The 25,105-nt window shown below is 38.0% G+C and overlaps 1 protein-coding gene across 3 annotated transcripts in view; it reads left to right on the top strand.

The window, feature by feature from the left end:
* LOC128029443 (leucine-rich repeat and fibronectin type III domain-containing protein 1-like protein) overlaps positions 1-25,105 on the top strand; it is a 129,353-nt gene that overhangs the window by 47,259 nt on the left and 56,989 nt on the right. For 2 of the 3 annotated variants that reach the window (XR_008187387.1, XM_052617231.1), the window contains exon 2: positions 13,680-13,871. The exons of the other annotated variant lie outside the window; for it this stretch is intronic. The gene's annotated coding sequence lies outside the window, so the exon portion shown is untranslated. The remainder of the gene's footprint in view (positions 1-13,679; positions 13,872-25,105) is intronic. 3 annotated transcript variants of the gene reach the window in all.

Genomic DNA, 25,105 nt, shown 5'->3' with positions numbered 1-25,105 from the left:
ACTATACTTCAAAGGTACAAAGTATTTAATTAGTAAACTTTCAGTAAACCTATAAGTTCACTTTTAGTATAATGGCAATACAAACTACAAACATAGAGGTAAACTAGTTGTGTACTCAAAGTTTGCTACTGTTATACTTAAAGGACACTTTATAGTATACTTTTATTTACTAGAAAGTGGGCCAATTTAGTCCCGAGGAGTATTGAAACAGTACACTTACAAGTATACTACTAGAACACTGATATATGTATACTTGCTACATGAAGTATACTTAAAAATATACTTGAACTTTACTTAAGTATACTTAGTAAGATAAACTTGAAGTATACTACTTTATCGTAAGTGTAGAATAACTAATGAAAAACACCTAAATGGAATGACACAATTTACTTAAAGAACAAAAACAGTACAAAAGAAAACTTTTCCAAACTGAATGATACGTTGACAAAGAGAAAGAATTAATGACATTTAATAAATTACATTACACAATATTTTATTTTATTTTACCTCTGTAATTGTTAGCTAAAATATTACAACTTTCTTTAATAGTTACCCTTCTGGTGCACCATGTACAGATAAATGTAATAAATAAATAAATAAAGCTTGTTTTGTGTTTATGCAGAACAGGAAAACACACACACTTTGACAAATTGTCTGATCTGAATGATGATTCTATTTTTTTTTTTTTTTTTCAGAGCATTTTTAATCAGTGCTACAGTAAATTTCAATATCCATTTCTTTCTAGTCATCTCAAAGTTATTCAAAAGTTAAAATAGGCTTAACAACACACCATAACTAGAACAAAAGGAGTGGGGAATTAGCAAAATGGTGCTAATGCTGCAAGACTGCAAATAATATCACTAATAAAACATGTTTCCTGAAAGCTTGCTGAAAAATGATTTGGAGTACCCAAGTCACACGTGTGTTTGTTTTGAACGCATTTTTAGTTCTGTAACGACAGATAAAAGAGGAGGAAGCAATTGCAGGCAATCAGATGTAGTTTATTGATAAAGAGTGTCCAGAGTGTTGGCAATGGCAAGGAAGGTCTACGGTGGCGTGAGAAGAGCGGGATGGTGAAGTCAGCGGTGCAGGTGAAGGTGGTCAATGGTTGGAACCAGGAACAGACCGGAACACTGACACGCGGACGACAACACGAATCCAAACCAGCACACAAACACGGAAGACGATAATCCAGCTAGTGCATGGAGACATAAGAGAGGATCTGACAACAGAGAGAGAGCGAGGTGAGTATAAGTAGCAGAGGTATGATGACGATCAGCTGGAGCGAGACAATCAACACCCAGGTGATGACAATCAACTAAACGAGCACATGGAGACAACGTAAGTACAAAAACAATAACAAAACATGACACGGAGGAAACACTGGATTTCCTACCGTGACAGTACCCTCTCCCCTAGGACGTCACCTGACGTTCCCAGCCTGCTTTACCTGTAGATTGTAATCATCTATAAGGTGGTGATCCAATATGTCCCGAGCAGGAACCCAGCTCCTCTCCTCCGGACCGTAACCTTCCCAATCCACCAAGTACTGAAAACCGCGTCCCCTCCGTCTAGAGTCCAGAATACGATTAACCAAATAGGTGGTTTCCCCATTAACGAGACGAGGCGGGGGGGGAACCGGAGCAGGCGGATTAAGACGGGAAGAAATCACCGATTTAATTTTGGAGACGTGGAACACGGGATGAATCCTCCTGTACGCCGGAGGAAGGCTAAGACGCACGGTAACCGGATTAATAATCTTGGTAATAGAAAACGGGCCAATAAATTTGGGAGCAAGTTTGTTAGAAACGGACCGCATAGGAATATTCTGGGTAGAAAGCCACACTCTTTGACCGACGACGTAACGGGGAGGCTTCGACCGGTGGCGATCGGCCTTAGCCTTGGTGCGCGACCTAGCCTGGAGCAGAGCTCTGCGAGCTCTGGTCCAGGTGCGGTGACACCTCTGGACTAATGCGTGTGCGGAGGGGACCGAAACCTCGGATTCCGTACTGACAAAATTAGGTGGTTGGTACCCTAAACTACACTTAAATGGAGACATGCCCGTAGATGACACTGGCAAAGAATTGTGTGCGTACTCCACAACTGAGAGTTGCTGACACCAGGACGAAGGATTATTGGAAACCAAACATCGCAAAACCCTCTCGACATCCTGATTGGCTCGTTCGGTTTGACCATTGCTCTGGGGATGGAACCCGGAAGAAAGACTAACAGTCGCTCCTAACAATTTACAAAACTCTCGCCAAAATTTGGACACAAATTGGGGACCCCTGTCAGAAACCACGTCTGTCGGGAGGCCATGTATGCGGAAGACGTGGTCAATGACAGCTACCGCTGTTTCCTTGGCTGAAGGTAATTTGGGCAAGGGAATAAAATGAGTCGCCTTCGAGAACCGGTCCACTACGGTTAAAATCACCGTATTGCCTTTAGAGGGCGGGAGGGCGGTGATAAAATCTAGCGAAATGTGGGACCAGGGTCTTGAAGGGACAGACAGCGGTAAGAGTAACCCATCTGGAGGTCGATTGGAAGTCTTACCAATAGCGCAAACTGAACAAGCCAAGACAAAATCGTGGACGTCACGAGCCATACCAGGCCACCAAAATCGTTGCTTGACCAGAAATCTAGTTCTACTAACCCCTGGGTGACAAGCAACACTGGAACAATGACCCCACTGGAGAACGTCTGACCGTAACCTCTCCGGCACAAACAATCGGTTCGGTGGGCAACGAGCCGGGGGCGTTACCCCTTCTAAGGCGGTCAACACCTTCGATTCGACCTCCCACCTGAGCGCGGAGATAATGATGGTCCCCGGTAAAATGGGCTCGGGAGTAGCAGTACGATCGGAACGCTCAAAAAGACGGGATAAAGCATCGGGTTTGATGTTTTTGGAACCCGGCCGGTAAGAAAGTGTAAAATCGAAACGACCGAAAAACAATGCCCACCGAGCCTGCCTGGAGTTAAGTCTTTTGGCGGTTCTAATGTATTCGAGATTCTTATGGTCCGTCCATACAATGAAAGGTACACCCGACCCTTCAAGCCAGTGACGCCATTCTTCCAGTGCAAGTTTGACTGCCAACAACTCTCGATTGCCAATGTCATAATTAACTTCTGCAGGAGATAAACGGTGAGAATAATACGCGCACGGATGCACCTTTCCGTCTGAGGATGCGCGTTGGGATAACACTGCTCCTACCCCCACCTCTGACGCGTCGACCTCCACTATGAATTGACGTGAGCGATCAGGGGTGACGAGAATGGGAGCTGAAACAAAGCAGCTTTTCAGTTTGGCAAACGCAGCCTCAGCTGCGTCTGACCACCTGAACGTCAAACTAGGGGAGGTCAAGGCGGTCAGAGGAGCGGCTAGTTGGCTGAAATTGCGAATGAAACGCCGGTAAAAATTGGCGAACCCCAGAAATCTCTGCAGGGCCTTGCGAGACTCTGGGGATGGCCAATTTACCACAGCCTTAACCTTCTCAGGATCCATGCGAACACCCTCAGTCGAAATGATGTGTCCTAGAAAAGAAACAGACTGTGCATGAAAAACGCATTTCTCCGCCTTGACAAACAATCCATTCTCTAGCAACCGCAGAAGCACTCGTCGTACGTGTTGCACGTGTTCCTGGAGAGACGAAGAAAAGATCAATATGTCATCCAGGTAAACATATATGAACAGATCGACCATGTCTCGCAACACGTCATTAACGAGTGCTTGAAAGACTGCCGGCGAGTTGGTTAGCCCGAACGGCATAACGCAGTACTCAAAATGGCCTCTAGGGGTGTTAAAGGCAGTCTTCCACTCATCCCCCTCCCTGATGCGGACCAAATGATAAGCATTACGTAAGTCCAATTTAGTGAAAACGGAAGCTCCCTGCAACCTCTCAAAAGCTGAAGACATAAGCGGCAAAGGATAGGTATTCTTTACCGTTATGTTGTTCAGCCCTCGGTAGTCAATGCAAGGTCGCAAGGATCCGTCCTTCTTTCCCACAAAAAAGAACCCCGCCCCCGCTGGAGAAGAGGAAGGGCGGATAAACCCCGTTGCTAGAGAACTGGATATATATTTCTCCATGGCCGCCGTCTCTGGAACAGACAAAGAATATAACTTGCCCTTAGGCGGAGAAGTACCTGGCAATAACTCTATCGCACAGTCATAGGGACGATGAGGAGGAAGAGAATCAGCACGAGACTTACTGAACACCTCCTTCAGGTCATGGTACTCCGCGGGCACGCTAGCCAAATCCACTGCTTCCCCCTGAAACACAGACTCAGAAACATTAACACCAGCAGACAAAAGACAAGACAAATGACATTCCTCGCTCCAGCTAACCACAGATCCAAGGCGCCAATTGATGCTGGGGTTGTGTTTCTGAAGCCAGGTGTGACCGAGAACGATGGGGGATGAAGGTGAGTCCGTAATGTAAAATGATATCTCCTCAGTATGATTGCCAGATGTGGTGAGGGAAACAGGTAAGGTGGTCTGAGTGATGACTGGTAGTCTGTGTCCATTGAGAGCAAAGGGTGCAATGGGGTGTTTGAGGGAGGTGAGAGGAATGTTAAGCTTACTAGCGAACTGGAAGTCCATGAAATTGCCCTCTGCCCCAGAATCCAACAAGGCGTGATGCTCGAGTGCGTGGGTGGACCACCGTAGACTCACCGGAAGGAGTGTCGATGTAGATGAGGTCTTTCTGGCAGAGATCCCACCCGATAGTAGCCTCCGTCTTACTATCGGGCTCGGTCTTTTACCGGACAACGCTGGATGTGATGTTCTTGACTGCCGCAGTATAAACATAGTCCCAGGGATCTCCGCCTGATCCTCTCCTCCCGGGAGAGCCGAGCTCGCCCCACCTGCATGGGTTCAAGATCTCCCGGTGGGCTGACCGCAACATCTGAGCGCTGATACTGAACCTCCGGTCTGTTCGCGAGAACTGCTCTCCCCCTCCGTCTGGTGGCTTGATCGAGTCGATTCTCCACTCTGATGGTTAGGTCAATCAGACTGTTGAGAGAAGTGGGGAGCTCGACGGCGCGGATCTCCTGTTGGATGCGGTCAGCCAACCCATGCAGGAAGTGATCCCACTGCGCCTCCTCGTTCCACTTACACTCCGCCGCCAGGGTGCGGAACTCAATCGAATAATCGGAAACGGACCTTTCCCCCTGACGTAGGTCCGTGAGAAGCCAAGCCGCTTCCCTCCCGGCGGCGGAGCGGTCGAAGACCCGTCTCATCTCTTCCGAAAGTGCGTGGAACGAGGCACAGCAGCTGTCTTGGTTCTCCCACACCGCCGTCCCCCAGAGGGCAGCCCTTCCCGTAAGTAGAGATAAGACGAATGCCACCTTCATTTCCTCGGTGTAGAACGTGCGGGGCTGCAGGGCGAAGTGCAGAGAACAATGAGACAAAAAAGATCGACAGAACTCTGGCTCACCCGCATATTTCTCCGGGATGGGGAGGCGTGGTTCGGGCTGGGAAATCCCCCCGGAGACGATCGGCGGTGTGGGTGGCGTGGGAGGCGCAGCGGGTGACGATAGTTGTTGTTGTTGCGTCTGGAGAACGAGCTCGGACACCTTCGTCACCATTGCTTGGAAGGCTCGACCCATCTCATCTATCGCCTTGTCTTGGCGATCCATACGACCCACAGCTCGTTGCAGAAATTCTTCGAGATGAGATGGGGAGCGATCGCCTGCTGCTTCCATGATGGTCAGATCCTACTGTAACGACAGATAAAAGAGGAGGAAGCAATTGCAGGCAATCAGATGTAGTTTATTGATAAAGAGTGTCCAGAGTGTTGGCAATGGCAAGGAAGGTCTACGGTGGCGTGAGAAGAGCGGGATGGTGAAGTCAGCGGTGCAGGTGAAGGTGGTCAATGGTTGGAACCAGGAACAGACCGGAACACTGACACGCGGACGACAACACGAATCCAAACCAGCACACAAACACGGAAGACGATAATCCAGCTAGTGCATGGAGACATAAGAGAGGATCTGACAACAGAGAGAGAGCGAGGTGAGTATAAGTAGCAGAGGTATGATGACGATCAGCTGGAGCGAGACAATCAACACCCAGGTGATGACAATCAACTAAACGAGCACATGGAGACAACGTAAGTACAAAAACAATAACAAAACATGACACGGAGGAAACACTGGATTTCCTACCGTGACAAGTTCACATACAAACATAAGGGTAAAAAAATGAATTTTGGTGGCCTTTGCTATCTGTTATGAAAGTTTCTAGCTGTGGCGCAGAGAAATAGAGCCTTTTGCACTATGTGCTTAGAGAATTGGGACACAAATGATGATGCCATTGCTCATATATACTGTATATATATATATATTTTTTTCATGCACACATACATTGAGTCATGCGACAAGCCGTGAGGTGGTCTTGCATGATTCCCCCTGCGATCGTGAAACATGACCACCTGCTGGCGTTTCGCCCTCAGCAAAAAAGCCGACACTGCCGAAGGACTTGTTTATTTTTCCTCTGGTGGAACTGTTTTTACGAAACACATTTCACAATTACCATGTGCCCAGGGATAAGGCTAAACGCAAAGCCATGGGCAGGCAGGCACAACTCCAGCTAAATATAGCACATATGATTATCTGTGCGGAGAGGGAGCTTGGGATGGATAGACTTGGAGGAAGAGAGCTGCTCAATTAAAGGAAGAAACAGCCTCCTCCGAGGTTACGAAAAGAAGACAAAAACTACAGCGAACACATAAAACCTTAGTGATGTTTAGAAGCCTTCTCTGTATTTAAAGACATGAGAGATCAGTTGTTTATTTTTTATTTTTTTTGCTTTCTAGTAACTACTGATGATGTTTACAATTAGGCCAGCAACTATCAACTGTTTAATCATTGATTAATCTTGATTTTTGGATATCGTCAAAGCTATCTTCAATCAATGTGCAAATTAAAATCAATTCAGGGCTCGACAAAAATAACTGTTGCTTGTTATTTTGGCTCTACTGTTACAAATTCTGCTGATTTGTTACTAATATAATGCCAAGATAATGTAACCAAGAAGCTTGTTGTGAGCTGGCTAACACAGTTGACTATTTTCTATTGTATTTTTTTTTTTTTTTGCAAATAAGACATTTGATTTTCAAAAAGAATCGGTAAGAATGTCAAAAACTGCAAACTAACTGGTCATATTATATTATATTATATTATATTATATTATATTATATTATATTATATTATATTATATTATATTATATTATATTATATTTTTATTACATGTCATTATTTTCCAGCTGTTCTACTTTTACATGTATGCATATAATTAACAAACAAATAATTAAAAAGGCCTCTTATACTAAAAGTTTTTCCCTCTCTCAACTTAAATGCCATTAAACCTCTTTTTTATGAAGCAATCTCTCTTATCTGACCAAGATCATGCCTATTACAGTGAACCTACATCTCAACTGGTTATCACCCGCAGCCCATCTAATGCCTGGAACCAAAATAAATGAGAAAGATTGGACTTTTGAAATGCTGTGCTGTTCATTATGAGTGCTTTAAGCGTGACCTATTTGAAGGAATTGCTGTTAGTTAGTGCAGAACTTTTTAGCCGAGAACAAAATCATGAGCTGTGACAAGAGCACACTACATTTATTGCAGAGTTTATGAGGAGAATCGCTCTGGGAGCAACTCCATTTGCCACGTACAAAGTAGCATTGGATATCAAAAAAGATTTACCTTCAAAAATACTGCCTTATCAAGCTATTTACACACGATCTGTCCACGTTGTCAGATGAGCTTTTCACATTATTCAGTTTTAATTCTAAGTTTAGAACTGCCAAGTGAACTAAAATAATCCAATCCTAAAATATAATCCTAGGATGTAGTCCTAATCAACAATTCTTGGCTTGCATTATATTATATTATATTATATTATATTATATTATATTATATTATATTATATTATATTATATTATATTATATTATATTATATTATATTATATTATATTATATTGCATATATCTTTGCTAACAGGTTGCACTGCAGACTAATTTATATTCATGAACCAATATTCATATTCATTACCGTGGGTTAAAGCTGCAGTTGGTAACTTTTGACACTAGCGGTTAATAAACAGAACTGCTTGTGTCTTGCGGAAGAACATCGTAGCCGGAACTACTTCTCTCTGTTTATGTCTATGAAGAATCACAAAGGTACTGGGTTACTCCGCCGCAGTACCCCCGAAGCAATCTAAAATATTCCAAATATAAACACTTATTATAGGTGTACCCTAGTGATTGAGGACAAGCCAAAAACACGGTTTGGAAAATTGATTCATGGTGTACTCGCTTATTATATACATTTTTCTACATTTTGAACACAAACAAAGTTACGGACCGCAGCTCTGATTGGTTGATTTCTTACCGGGAGCGGATGACTTTCTGCAAATGGCAGAAAGGACCACTGGGAGGAGCCAGAGGAGCTTGATTTTTTCACAGATTATCTGTCTCATATTCTACTGTCAGGACATAATGACAGGTTTAATAAAAATGTAAAAAAAAAAATATATTTACAAAAGTTACCTACTGCAGCGTTAATAATCCTGAGTATTCAGGTTTTGAGATTTCACTCTGTACATTTGTAAACCCTGAGTTAGTTCTTATTTGCATAATTAGGAGGTCAGGAACATTCATCAGATGATTGGATGATACGCAACCTAGTTTTAATACCAATCATCTACAAAACTGTTGGCGTGTACAGTAAATCCACTTTGGCACTTTGCTGTCTGTCTGTCTGTCATTCTGTAATTCTGCCTATTGTTCTGTCATTCTATCTGTTGTTATTGTATAGCTGGACATCATATTCCTATCCTATCTATCATTCTGTCTGTCTGTCAGTCCATCTGTCTGTATGTTAAAACTAAAATAAAACTCCTAGTCAGCTGAGGAGCTAAATCTACTCGATCCTTTCAAGTGCTATCAGCAAATCAAATTCCCCATGTGCAATTTCCCAGTGTTATGTACAGCCGTGCTTCTGATTGCTTTTAAAGGCAGTGCACTGACATCGGGGCACGCATGCGAATGCTGCCATCCAGTAACACAGTCCTTCCACACCCTCATCTCCACCCTAATGTGCGGTATTGACCCGGCCTCTAATGGACTAGTTTGGAGGGAGGACCACGTCTCCATGGAACACTTAGAGAAAAACCGAACTCCTCGCACAAGTCACAGCCGAGGAGGTCAGCCGAGGCCTGAAGTGTGGGTGGGCACGATAAAGCCAGAATATCTAAGTCAAGCTGGGATCATTATCCCAGCTTAATGCACACTCTGTTTGGCTTGGTGTGCTCCCACTTTCATTTCCTTCGAGAGGCTTGAGTGCCGTGTTTACTCGCCAATTACCGCTGCTCCCTATCGTTAGACGATGGATCCGCTCAATTATGTATTTTATCTCATTTCATAAAGGGAGAAATGTAAATGGCGTGTGCCTGGATGCATATCGTTTGCTGCGTAAAGCACAGTCTCCTCGAATCAAAGCGGTTTGGCATCTGAAATGGCATCTGAGCCCACGCTCAGTCGTTTCGGCAACCCCCACTGAGAGCGTTCGTGCGATTTGCAGACTATGCCAGTTGAGCGTGAGCACATGTTCCAGCATGTTAGATTTAGCATTGTCGAGTGGGCTGAACGCAGCTTAGAGACCCCGTGAAATCGAAATTTGAATTTAGTCTGTGTCTCTTAGCTTCGAGGCCATTTATAAGCACTGAACGTTGATTCAGATTGACTTCACCAGATATCCGCTCTTGAAATTAACAGTCTCTTACTAGAAAACAGACAAAATGTATGAGTGACTCATCTTGTACTCTGCATTTACACATTTCCGTTCTAAAAAATTAAAAAAGGATTCTCCTTGTATCACCACCTGCCTTTGACAAAGTCATCAGTAGATCTATCTGTTTGTCAGTAGATCTGTATGTTTGACTATCTATCTACAATTGTAAAGTGTGTGATTCTCACTAATGCAGTTTTTAAGATGACTGGTTTTGCTCTATGATGAAATACATTATGGAATTTGTCTCAATTGGACAAATTATGGCAAATACTACACAGTGTGCAACCTGCAGTAGAAGCCAATGCTTCTGAGAAAAAAAAAAAAAACATTCACTTCAAAGCAAAAGAGAGGAACTAAAAGGTAATAATGCCCTTTGTCTTCAGAACAGCAGTGTGCGGCAGCCATTAATACATAAGTGCTGCGGTTTGTAATGGCACGATCAGACGGCGCCATGACACAACACGAGAATACATGAGATTAAGCTCTTTGCTTCTCTGTCTTTTTAACCTCACGCTGGGGCTCGACAGAAAGGGTGGATAACACAGAGCCACTGAGGACCGGCCAAAAGTGAGTCAGAGTCTTGACAAAGAGACGCCTGTTCTCCCCAGGCAGCTGGGCTCATTCTGACGACTCGCTGAGGAGAGAACAGCCATGTACATACACACTAATCTGCGCCCTGTATCATACTTTGGGGGGTGGGGGGAAGCGTTGTGATCTAATGCCGGTGTGATGAGAGGATATTGCATTGTTAAGCTGAACTTCTGCTCTATCAGCTTTGAAGTCAGCACATATTCCTCCTGCAAGAGGCATCTTTTACAGTACATGCAAAAGATCAAAGATGGAATCATTATTGTGTTTTTTCCCCAAGGGGCAAACCAGAATATGTGTTTTATCAAATATAGGTAATTATATATATATATATATATATATATATATATATATATATATATATATATATATTAGGGGTGTAACGGTTCACAAAATTCACGGTTCGGTTCGATACGATTCACTGGTGTCACGGTTCGGTTCGGTACGGTTCGGTACGTTTTAGATACAGCAAAAAGAAAAATTGGCAGATAAATTTCCTTGATTTTTAAAAAATGTTTTATTTATTAAAACTAACAAAGTATGTTTTTTTTTTTTTTTTTTTTTTTTTTACATTGAACAATGATGGAGCTATTCTTTACCCATATTCTATGGTGTTTTCTTAGCAGCATATTGTATAAACAAAAACAGCTCCTTATAAAAAATAAAAAAAATGAAAATGTCATATTGTTGTAGTAGTTATGAACACATAGAAAGATGTAACCTTTTATATGGAACTCTATAACTCTTTATATTGAGTGTGTTTTTACTCAATTGGTTCTCTATAGGGCTTATGTTTTTTGGAACAAAGCAGGAATTACTCTCTGGCTGAAATAGGCTCATGAAGGAATATTGTAACGGGGCTCAATTACATTAAGCATGTTCTTAAAACCTGCGTTTTCCACTACAGAGTAAGGCGCTCGCTCACTCAGTACGCGCTGAAGGCTCGTTGGAAAATGGCTAAAGGGTCTTTTACACAGGACGCGGTATGCGCGGTGCTGGACCCTGGGCTCAGCGTTGCCCTTCAGATACAACGCGATTTGCGCTGCACCATACCAAGAGCAAAGTAGGTGGAGTTTTCAAAACTGCCCTTGCATACGTTCTATTTATAACAGTTCTTCTATCTAATAACGTGCAGGCCTGTTAATTGTATCGTACTGCTCAGGAAATTCCGACACAGTATAGTACTAGTCCATTTTGATTTCCGTGCTTGTTTGGATGCCCCGATCGATTGGTAAAGTGCACCCAAACACGAGACCTGTTGGTTATTGGAGGATTTTCTATTTCTGGTCTTTTAAACGCATTGGCCATTTTTTAAACGAGCCTTCAGCGCGTACTGAGTGAGCAAGCGCCTGACTTCTTCGGGGGTGTCAGGGGCGTTGCCTGTTACGTCGTTTGGGTTATTGGGCTACCTTGTTGAATGCATATCATTATATTTCACAATTCTTTTTTCCAAATATAATTAATTAGTCCAATGAACCGTTCGGTACATAGTGCGTACCGCGTACCGAACCGAAAGCCTCGTACCGAACGGTTCAATACGAATACGCGTATCGTTACACCCCTAAATATATATATATATATATATATATATATATATATATATATATATATGCTAAATATAAAGAGAATAAAGACAAATCAACAAACTATAGAGTGCACTTGGGTATTTGATGGAAATTGTAAGCTAGCGAAAGTGTGGAAATCTGTTTTAAGGGAATATTTTTGTCCACAGGGCCAAAAGTGGCCATAGCTGAAGATACGCCCAGTTCTTGAAGGAACAAAATGTGCACACCATCGCATCTGCACAAAATCATACAATATCTGAGTAAGAGGATTTTGTTCTTGGATTTCTTTCCAGTAAGGGACATAAATGTCTAATTAAGCAGGTCTAATTAGGTTTGTGGAGTGGAGAGATCATCATGGTGGGCAAACAAGAGATTAGGAGAGAGAGAGAGCATAAAGACAGAGAGACCTGCAAATTGTATAGTGTAAAGAAAAAAAAAAAAGTAAGACATTATTGTAAACAATAGCCACAACACCCCATTTGTTTTTGTTTTATACGTGTGTTTTTTTGTTTGTTTTTTTTTCACAATTTATCATTGCCTTCAGATCAAACATTTCGACAAAACTCCACATTTTAAAAGCTTCTGGAAGCATTTGACATCTTAAAATAAAATCGAAGTTATGTAATGGGGGAACTGAAGTTAAAGGAATATTTCATATATATATTAAATGTATACCCTCACCTCCAGGCCATCCAATATGTAGATAGGTTTGTTTCTTCATCAGAACAGATTTGGATAAAAAAATAAATAATAATAATAATAAAAAATAAATAAAAAAATAATAATAATAATATCACTTGTTCACCAATGGATCCTTTGAAGTGAATGGATGCCGTCAGAATGAGAGTAAAAGCAGCTGAGAAAAACATCACAATAATCCACAAGTAACTCTAGTCCATCAATTAATGTCATGATGGATTTATTTCTTACAATCAAGTAAATTTTTACTCCACTAGAAATAAGTTGATGGGCTGGAGTGTTGTGGATTACTTGTGGATTATTGCGATGTCTTCATCAGCTGTTTGGACTTTCATTCTGACGGCACCCATAAAATAATAATTATAGTAATAAATAATGGCCCTAAATTATGATTCATATTTATAACATTCATATATATAACAGATTCTCAACAAACTCCAGCAACGTTTGCTTAACTCCTACAGCATAATTCTCCCTGAAAGACAAAATAAATAAATAAAATAAATAAATAAACAAATAAATAAATAATAATTAAAAAATACATTAAGTTAAAAAATTGTACTGTGCGGGTTTAAGCTGCATTCATTTGTTCAGAGGCATGCATTTAGAGAATAAATAAACAAACAAACTGTTAATGTGCCAACTGCCCAGAGAGACAGCTGTATCCATCAGCAATGAAAGAGGCAGACAACTGTAAAAGAAACACTGGAAATAATAACAAGAATTTGTTTCCAAAGAAAATGGAGCTAAATTTATTGCGAATGGCAGCTATTATCAAGAGTGATGGTAAGAACGTTCAAACAGCGTGACACTTCTGGGTCATTATTAATGTCCTCGCTCTTGCCGCATTCCATTTTCTTTTTCATTCCAGTTGTTTTGTGATGTGAAAAAAAAAGAGGTGCATATGCACTGTCTAGCTCTTGTTTTTGTCCTGGAAATGCATTGGCCTTTTAGTCCCAAGAGGCAAAAAAATTCAGACAGACATGCTTTGTGTCTCGTGTAAATGTCCCTCCTCCCTTTCTCCTTTCACAGGTGGATGGAGCTCCTGAATCTCCAGCGCTGTCTGTCGTGGCTCTGAGCGCCAGATATTCTCATGTTCCTGGGCCAATGCATCGAGTCTCTGCTCTCTGCCAGCCTGTCCACATGTAGCAGCCCGCGTCTACAGCTGTCCGCCAGTGGAGTCTTCATGAACATCTCCAGCCATTTTACGCTTCTCAGATAGAGGTACACTGCAGTGAGGTGTTCAAGGAATAACACACCCCAAATTCTCTTATCATTTACCCAAAAAACTGTATGACTTGAACAACAGGAGATATTTGACAGGATGTTTGCACTACTCTTGAAAGTGAAGTGAGACCCCAGACTGTCAAGTACCGAAAATCACAGTAAAAACACATTAATACAAAGGTTATTATTATTATTATTATTATTATTATTATTATTATTATTATTATTATTATTATTATTATTAAATAAGCCTCTAAAAAAAAAAAGAATATTGTGAGATATTAATACAAAAAAAAAAAAAAAAAAAAAAAATATATATATATATATATATATATATATATATATATATATATTAATACATTTAAAATATAATTCATTCCTTTTACGGATAGCTTAATTTGTTCAGTGTCACACAATCCTTCAAAATAATAATCAAATAAGTGCAGCTTTTGTGAGAATTAGAGACTAGTTTTGAAAATAATAATAATAATAATAATAATAATAATAATAATAATAATAATAATAATAATAATAATACAATTAAAAATCTTAATTATTCCAAACCTGTAGTGCATCTTTAAACAGTTAATATTTCTTAGGCACTATATTGTTAAGGTTATTATTTATTTATTTATTTTACTAAACAAACAATATTTAAAAATCTCCCTTTGTGCTTATATTTGAATATATACAATATCAATGAGATTGAAATGCTGCACTTTACATTTTTAGTGTAAATAATTTACATTTCAGAGTTTTTTTTTTTTTTTTTTTTTTTTTTTTTTTTTTCTCTCTCTCCCTGGTAGCCATTCGCATTCAATGCAGACAAAGTTAGAAGAACATTCTTTCCCTTGCGGTCTGTGGAAGAAAGAAAGTCACGTGGGTTTGGAAAGACATGATTGTATTTTATTTTTGGGGTGAAATATTCCACATTGTCCTAGATATGGAATTTCACACCTAAAATGACAAAGCAGCACAGATTTTGATCATGGGAGCCATCATGCTTGATGAGACTCTGACTGAGCTATAGTTCTGAACATTCTTCGAGACATTTAGGTTTTATTTAGGCAAACAACAAAATTAGATTATCTCTCTCTCTCTCTCTCTCTCTCTCTCTGACATATTTGACTCAAATGTGTTTACTTGTTTATAGTGTGAATGAACATTGATTTAAAGCTATTTTTTTTTTTGTAGTAACACAATAAAATGAGTTATGTGACGTTAAGTGACATTTATGATGTTATAAATAATTTAATAATAAATGTCAAATAATTGCTTTCTATTCATAAAATAATCCTGAAAAAATCCTGAGCAAATGTTTTCAGCAGTAATCAGAAATGTATTGAACAGCAAATCAGCATATTAGAATGATTTCTGGAGGATCATGTGACACTGAAGACTGGAATAATGATGCTTAACATTGACCATAGTGAAATGCATCACAGGCACAGAAATAAGCTGCATTAAAAATATATTACAATAGAAAGCTGTAATTGTAAATTGTATTAATATTTCACAATATTACAGTTTTTACTGCATTGTTTTACAAATAAATGTAGCCTTGGTGAATATTCTTTCAAAAACATAAAAAAAAATCTGACCAACTTTATTTATTAATTAATTTATTTGTTTGTTTGTTTTTTGAACATTAGTGTAAATTATATATTTATTTGAATTGTAATTTTATAATTAAATCAGGGTTTAACACCTTTATATGGTTTTGAATCAGATTTTGCAATCTGACTAGTACTCTCCTTGTTTTTGGACATTGTGGTCAGTCTGGATATTTAGCACAGATATGGACACAATGTCATACACCAATGTCATACTGCACATTGCAAAATGCAGCAGCCATTATATGGAAAGCATATACTGTACCGGATACTGACTACACAATCTGAACAAACTGATCTGATTTCATTACTTGTGAAATGACACTGTGGATACCGATAGCCAGTCCTAAAGATCAGAAAGCAAGTCAGTACTGCACATACCTTAATGTTTTTCTAATCATTTATTCCTTCGTATCTGAAATTGACAGATCTGTGGTTCAAAACACATCAATGTCAAACATCGCTGCTGTCTAATCATCTGGATATGATTTGTTTACATAATCAAGTTGTAAGGCGCACCAAGCTCTCCACACGTGATTCAATTTAGATTTCATGCGGTGTGTAATTTTGTTTTTGAGTGAAAATGGAAAAAAGACAAAGATATGCCGTTAGAGTTTACTTTTTCATTTAAATAGGAATCTGCAAGTTAATGAATGAATGGATGGATGGATGGATGAATTAATAAATAAATAAATAAATACAATCCTCCTCAGGTCATATTCTTATACTCAAAGGTCTATCTTTTATATTTGCATGTTCAGTCAACTCAAACTTTTAGCTAATTTTCATATTGTTGTTATTTGATATCATCCCACAGCTGTTTCTTTCTGTTATTTTGCCACAGTCATTAGTCATAACTATTTATAATTAACTTATAATTAGTCCAAAAATATATAGTAACAACAGACCACAGTTGCTGGCTGTCTAGCATGTGTGAAAAAGATACATAGCACAGCAAAGTCACGGGTGGCTATGGTCAGAGGTCAACTAAAAGGTAAAAGTATGCATGTTCCTTTTGGAAAACAGGCCTCCCATGATCTAGTGCATACACCTGGCCTAATTCAAGGTGAAGGGTTCTTTAAATCTCCAGAAACATGATGCTTTTAGAGCCGACTACTGAGGCCCTCTGGGTAATAGCCTCAGTCGAAAGCATTACAGTGGCAGCTCACTCTAAATGTCACATCAGTAGTCTGAAACATCATTTTTCTTTGGGAATGATATGACTGAAATGCCACAGACACACATGAAGCTCATGCAGGTGCTTTGAATGCATTGGGGGAATGATCTAAACATTATTCTGTTAATGTCCATATTTGGATATCAAACATTTTATTGTAATTGCATGTCCTTAAATGGTCTTGTACAGTACAGGGCAGAAATTGAGATTTTGAGTAATGGTGCTGGACTTTTTTGGTGCAGAGCATAGCATTGTTTTGTGCATTCATTCATTAAGGGGTGTACAATACATAACTGACAATCCAAGTGTGGGTATATACAATATATTAGGGCTCTGTAATTTTTGCATTTTAATAAAAAAGTATGCAACCTTTGCATCCCAAATTACACAATGTACTTATGCACTCAACCATGTAGTGTATGAATTATATTAGATTATTTTGTCATTCATAATCACAGTCTGACAATCTCTCACTTTTACATAAAGCAGTTGAGTCCATGAAGTGTCCAATATTCCATACTTATTGATTGACTGATTCATATTTAAAGTTAATCAAGTGCATCATCCAGGCAAGTGCACTTTTTCGATACAAAACAGTACAGAATAGTGCATACGTATGCGATTTGTGAGGCACCTGCAGTATATATCATTTTTATTTATTTATTTATTTAATTTGTTTTGTTTGATAAAAGTCTGACATATTTTGTGATGCTTTGTTCTGTATTTGTTTTACTTTGTTGTTATTGTTTTTTTTGTTCTTTGCTTTATGCTACTTTTTTTCTTGCTTTGTTCTGTTGTTTTCCTGCTGCTTTTTGTTTTGTTTTGTTCTTTGCTATGTTGTGTCATTTTATGCTTTGTTCTGTTGTTTAATGTGTTGCTTTTTGTTTGTCGTTTTATGTTTTGGTTCTTGTACTTTCTTTTGTTATGTTTATTTTTTATTTAATTTGTTGTGCTGCACTTTTTTATTTTGTGTGTATATATATATATATATATATATATATATATATATATATATATATATATATATATATATATATATACATATATATATATATATATATATATATATATATATATATATATATTAGGGATGCACCGAAATGAAAATTCTTGGCCGAAACCGAAAACCGAAAAAGAGAAAACCAAGGCCGAAAACCGAAACCGAAACACCGAAAGAAATTATGCCAATTATTAGTACCATTGCATTTATTGCTATGACCGTGTACTAACTTTACTAAAATTAAGACATTGCAATTGCATAAATTAATATTAAAGTTTCAAAGATAATTACAATTACATAACTTATTTAAAAAAAACAACAACATAAAAATACATAATTACAAATGATGCAAATATTTATTAAAGGGGGGGTGAAATGCTCGTTTTCACTCAATATCCTGTTAACCTTGAGTACCTATAGAGTAGTACTGCATCCTTCATAACTCCAAAAAGGCTTTAGTTTTATTATATTCATAAGAGAAAGATAGTCTGTGCCGATTTTTTCCGGAAAAACACGAGCGTCTGTAGGCGTGACGTGTGGGCGGAGCTAAAGAATCACGAGCGCCAGTAGGCTTTTGCGCTGATAGCGTTTCGAAGCTGTGACATTACTTGAGGACAAAACCAACCAAAACAAACCATTGCTAACAGTCAGATTCAGCGTATATTTATGATCCAGAGGCTGAAATTTAACAATAGCAGCAGCAACAACAGCGGCTCTATGTGGTATGTACTGAAACTGTATATATATTTGCTTAGCAGTTTTGGAAAATGATTAAGTTGCACTTTGTCGTTTTTTTTATTTATTTATTTTTTTTTTAAGCTGTACATGTGGAAAGTGCAGTTTGATGACAACATCGCATGTTGTTTACTTGATGTGCTTACGCGCCGATAGCTAAGTTAACAACAAAGAGATATTTGAAGCAGTTTTACTCATGCAGTTTGATGACAACATCACATGTTGTTTATTTGATGTGCTTACACGCTGACAGCTAAGTTAACAACACAGAGATATTTGAAGCAGTTTCACTCACCGCATGCGGTTCCAACACACGATCGTGACCCTTTTTCGTTGGGACTGCATTATCCTTAAGAAATAAACGATGTGCAAATCCGTCGTCAAACTGGGCCTTGTTTGTAAAACAAGCATCTTCAAAATGGAGGGGAACAAACACAAACACTTGCACAACTCCGTTGATGCTCTGTAAAAATAAACTCCATCCACTGGTCCCTTAATGCTGTTTCTCTTTTGGTAATCTGTGCAGGGTTGTCTTGCCCTGGCAACCAAAAACACACTCCTTTTGTGACATTTCGCGACGCTCTCGCTCTGATCAGTGAAGTCTGTTGTGCTCTCAGTGCTCTGCTATACGGGAGCGCGCGCTCTTCCGGCAGACGCGCCCTCAGGACCCATATAAGGAAATTCCGCTCCATCTAACGTCACACAGAGCCATACTCGAAAAAAACTTTCCGAAACTTGTGACAAACCGGAAGTAGTATTTTTGGAACAGAAATACTCCTTCAAACGTACAACTTAATTTTTGAAACTTTGTCCATGTTTAGCATGGGAATCCAACTCTTTAACAGTGTAAAAAACTCAGTATGCATGAAATAGCATTTCACCCCCCCTTTAAGCACATTGCAACAATGCACAGTATAAAATAAAATTCAAACTAAAAATGTATCCCACTCATGTGTATATTTAATAACAATGTACAGGCCTACTGGCCTGCAGAAAGGTTTTAAAATGAACAGTTCTCTCATAAAAACAAAGTGCATTTAGGTGAAGTGCATTTGAAATTTTTCTATGTAGGACTAGAAAGTGCATTACTTCTCCAGTTGGCAAGACTGTTATCACTTCTGGGGATGGGGACTTCAGACAGATAACCATCTAGCTGTTGAGCAGTTGAGCTTGTCATCTGCCTGACATTTGAGAAATATTTGAGAGAGTGTATTTAAATAGGGCCAGGGCATAAATAAATTTTTTTATCAAATTAAAGCCGAAATCTAGCAGAAAATCTACCATAAATATGGCTACAATCTGATATTATGTATGTATGTGTGTGTGTGTGTGTGTGTGTATATATAGTAGCCTAAGAAAAAAATAGCCAACGTATTATTATTATTATTTGAGGCACTTTCTTGCAGAATTCCACTGAACATATCAGACAACGATGGTGCATGCCCCTCATCTTGTGCAGAGACCAGTCTTTTTTTCTGCGCTCTGATCTGTCTCCTGCGCTTGGCGCTTCTCCGTCTCCACACGGGTTCTCCGCATACAGCGCGGCCTGGATCATTTCTCGTGCTCGCTGCCTTATTTCCGCATCTAAGTAATGGTCTTTATAACGCGGATCAAGCACATTCGCGATGAAGTGCAGAGGATCCGAAAAGATCTCAGTGAGACGTGTGCTAACAGACTCTATAAGACTGTACTTTTCTCTGTTTTTACTTCGTGGTCCGTCTTAATCTCTTTGTTAGGAGACGTTTTAGTGCTGCGAATAAAGGAATACGAAGAGAGAGAATGTTCTCACTGGTGTTAAGTGAATGTCGCGTTTAGCTCGTGGTCTGCACTTTGCAGGTGCACGTGCAGGTCGCGGTTTCTGTTTGCGTCATCACAACATTTCGGCCGTGTTGTTTCGGTGATAAAAGTCTATCGGCCGAAAACCGAAAAGGCCATTTTCGGCCGAAAATTTTCGGTGGCCGAAATTTCGGTGCATCCCTAATATATATATATATATATATATATAGAGCTACATTTTGTTTAGATTGTTTTGGCTTTGTTCTTTTCTTTTTGTTTAATTGTATTTTATTTTGATGTTGCTTTTTAATTCTATTTATTAATTCATTCATTTATTAAAATACACAAACACGTGTGATGAAAGAGTAAGGGCAGTAACAGCTGATATAACTAACCACCAGGGCTTTATCACAGTGTGGGTAGCGAATGAATAGCAGCGTGGGTCTGAAAGGTTGTCTATGCTAACCAAAGGTAATGTGTCAAGACCACATCTGTCTGACTGACCTCATTCAGCAGTAGAGCTTCAGACAGTACGGTAGAGGCTAGATGATGACAGGATCTGGAGAGAGTGGGCGGCAGAGCATTTCAGGGTCATTTAGGCTGTAAAGGCTGACTGATATTATATGTTCACTGACTGAGAGAAGTTCTCTCACAACTGAGCAGAAATCAAATCAGTCGCTCCTTGGCCAAGTTTATTTTCTTCGGGGTATCCATGCGGCACTGCACTCAGGCAAACATCAGCAGAACGCCCAGCAGATTTTAGTTATTCAAGGGCACAGAATTTCCATTCGCTGGTTACGTTTGCCTTATGCTGAATCTCACTATGAAAATAACATGTCATGAATAGTTAGACAAACCGAAGGGACGGATGAACACTGAATATTTTGGTAGGGCAGGATTAAGCATCTTATGATGGATTATTGACTTTAAAAACACATTTTCGAGTTCAAGACCTAGAAAAATGAGTCACACAAACTGGGTCAGATTAAATTATCTCAGCATTTCTGATGAAGCTGTTGAGTTGATATAATTGTCATTCCGAATAGAGACTTGTTGTTTAGGGGCACTTACATAAGTGATCAATCATAACGATGCGCTTCATGCAGTGATTTTCTCACTGCACAAAACCTCTTGAACTCATTTGACAGTGATTCTGCAATTTTGAATAGACAATAGGTTTAGATTCAGATGCATTAGTAGTATAAATCACTATGACTAAAACACATTCCATTCAGTCATACATATTAAGATAAAAAAAAAAAAAAAGAGAAGAGAAGACTTATTATTGTAAGTATGCACCAATATATCGGCCAATAATTGGTATTGGCAGATAAAAGCAATTATATGCAGATCAGATGATCAGACCCAATTGCATCATGTCATTCAAAAGGATGTGGAAAATAGTGTCAGACTTCAATGTCTTAATATATATATATATATATATATATATATATATATATATATATATATATATATATATATATATATATATATATCAAAGTTAACATGATAACGCATTAATGCAGTGTAATAAAATAAATGAAAAATAATAATAATAATAATAATAAGCCATATAGCTCAATAACTTCACATAATGCAATAAGTATAACATTGTTAATGTAATAAAATCTTGGACCCATAATGCATTTGGAAGAAAACGAAATATATAAAATATCAATATATATCACACACCAAGACACATTCCTTGTGTGTGTAAACACTTGTCAATAAAGCTATTTCAGATATATACATACCGACATTTGTATTTAAACATTCATAGTGTATATAGAAAAGGAATAATTACACGTAATATATTTGTCTTGATTAACAGTAACAAAATTAAAGAAAATAACTGCAACACAGTTTTGTTAGTTTGACAAGTTCATGGAAAGGGAACCAAGATGACAGAAAGTGCATCCGGTTTGTTTTCTTTGTTTAATTGTGAATGTACACAAATAAAAGAAAATACTTCGCAGTTTGAAATGTTGTCGTACTATGTCTGTATGACCAAAAATTTAACATTTTAGGTTTCCGCTGTTCGATTATGATGGCGCCTCACACACACTCACACCAAACACACAACAAATGCTATTTTAGCATTGCAAACTTGGCATTGCTGCCTGTTCATTATCAAAATAAAATAGTCAACCAAACATGTTACATATATAAATGTATAAATACTACACTGCTCATCTTAAACACTCGGTAGTACAATCCTAGGAAATAAATGCCGTTCAGCATAAGCACCAGTTCACTGTGGTGTCATAAGCATATTTTGCTCATGTGAAGATTATTTTTCTGTCAATATTGGAAGATGAAGTACAAAGCCATAATAGTTTAGCACCTAAATACATTGCAAATTTTGAAACATTTGGATTTGTGCCAAATGACAGAGTTTAACAGTGAGATCGACACCATTTACACCTTTTTTCGTCATAATTAATTAATAATAAATAAATAAATAAACAAACAAATAAACAAACAAATAAATAAATAAATAAAAACCTGTAAGGATGGAATCAAACTCAGATATTGTAGTCAACTGAACTACCTCTTTACCACTAGGCTATGGTGGATAATAAATAACCAATGGACCCAATAGCAGAAGAATAACATGCAGGCTTTGATGATCGAACACAATGACTTTACTGAAGATTCCTAGTTCCAAAGTACAACATAAAGGAAGCCATGCTTCCTCAGTAAAAGTACGAAACAAAGGATGAGCAAAAACAAACCCAGAACTCAACCAACTTGGCTTTCTTAGCAAGGGTTATCAATGCTAAGTAGGCTCAAGATTAAACAGAATTCAAAGGAAAAGGCACAATTAAATATACAGAACACAAACAAGATATTAATGACCAGGTAGAAGAAATCAAGACCTAATTAGTGGTAACCCAAAGAGTTCTACAACGGCTGGGCCACCTAGTGGACAGGAGAGCCATTACATCTCATGAGTGTCAGTGCCAGCTAATGGTTGGGAGAGTCATTAAAAGAGCAGCAACTAGAAGCTGGAGCCTTACAAATGGAAATAATAGTTCATAATAGTTCATATTACTGAATATCATTTCATAGTATTTGTTCACATCTAACGGCACATGATGTTTCTGTTAATTTTTTACTTCTTATTTTCTAAATATATAAAAATTGTTATATCTGAAATGTTATATAATTTTAATAGCAATAAGACATACCATTTCCTGTTTTAATCTTCTTTAGGTATTGCTGCATGTCTCTTCTGATGATATAATGCCCAGTTTACATGGCTGTAAATATGACTGATTTGGTAACAGTTGTTTAGGGAAAGATTAGTGCGCTGGAAGAGGAAGTGTTTGGGCTTTAAATCAGGGTGGGCTGCGGAGTGTTGAATTACTGTCTCAAGAGCTGATAAGATCTCATTTGTGTGTTTGTGTGTGCAATGAAGTTTGACCACCGTGTTAAAAAATGCATGACTCTAACAGTTTAATTTTCAATGCTAACACTATATATCAGCATGGCCTTGATCAGATTGCATCTATATACTTAATTACATTAACATAATGTGAAACCACATGCTGTTCCCCAAAATAAGTACTTATACTGCATATATGGTATGCAAAATACCCTGCTTTATTTCAGTATTTCATGTTTTATGTATAAGGTTTATTTAACTGATTGATTTGCAGATCACATGGCATTTATTGTTAAACTGAAAAGAATGAAAGTTCCTTATGAAATTGTATAATCTTGACAAAATGATCTGGAGGACAGAGATATGATATGACAGCTGCAGAGAACAAGCAAAACCCTTTTCTAAATATGATTTTGCTTAGGTTTATTTGCAGCTTATTATGTCAAATTGTGAATCTTGTTTTTTTATGGCAGTTTTAGGTTTGTTTCTAGTCTAAATAGGCCTCTGTCTTTATTTCACTCCTCAGAATAGTGAGCTGAGGGAACAAGTTAGACATCAATGACAAAAAATGAGGGCAAATGAAATGTGCAGTAAACAGGATGTGGAACATCACTCTGAAATAACCGAAATAACCATATTTCAGACAGGCCGGGTCCATTTGTATTAGCAAGATGCATTTGTAAGTTTGTCTTCAAAAAGTACTTTAGAATTTCCGCAAGGCCACAGGGAAAGTATTTGCAAAAATGTGGTTATTAAAGAGCTTGAATTATGGAAATATTTGCCTAGCTAACACGTGTGGGAATATATGTTCAGGGCCTGAGGCGGCAGGTTTTGGCAATCAATGAATCCAGCTGCTAATAAATCAGTACAGAATGTTATACTGTCACATATTCTGCAGAGAAGGCCATTATGCACAAGAATAACAATGGATTTTTAGAATCTTAATTAAAATTGCCTCATATTTTGCAACTTTCTTAATAATTACTCAATTTAAATATGGGACATTTGGTTGATGTTCTTATTTAGAGAGACGTTAAGGCAATCCATTAAACTGGATAACCAGTTTAGAAGATATGCAAATAAAAATTGAATTACAAACCTGTCAAAAAAAATAAAATAAAATAAAATAAAATAATAATAATAATAATAATAATAATAATAATAATAATAATAATAATTATTATTATTAGTATTATTATTATTATTATTATTATTATTGTTGTTATTATTATTATTATTATTATTATTATTATTATTATTATTATTATTAATAGTGTTATTATTATTAATGTTGTTTTTGTATATAGTCATTCATTCATTACTGTATTACATAACAAAACATTTACAGACAAGTTTTAGTGGCAAAAAAGTACTGGTCAGTTGGTGACTTTTTATTTATTAATTTATTAATATAAGTATACTTTATAATATAATTTGTTTGTATTTTTGACAGACACAAATCACACTGATTGTCAGTAAACTCTATGGCACATGGGGCGACGCATTATACCCACAAAAATGTATTTAAAAATAATAATAACA

The sequence above is a fragment of the Carassius gibelio genome, chromosome A15 (assembly GCF_023724105.1).
Source record: "Carassius gibelio isolate Cgi1373 ecotype wild population from Czech Republic chromosome A15, carGib1.2-hapl.c, whole genome shotgun sequence".
NCBI classification, from domain to species: Eukaryota; Metazoa; Chordata; class Actinopteri; order Cypriniformes; family Cyprinidae; genus Carassius; species Carassius gibelio.
The sequence above is the reverse complement of the archived record's forward strand: the minus strand, read 5'-3'. Positions and strand labels throughout refer to the sequence as shown.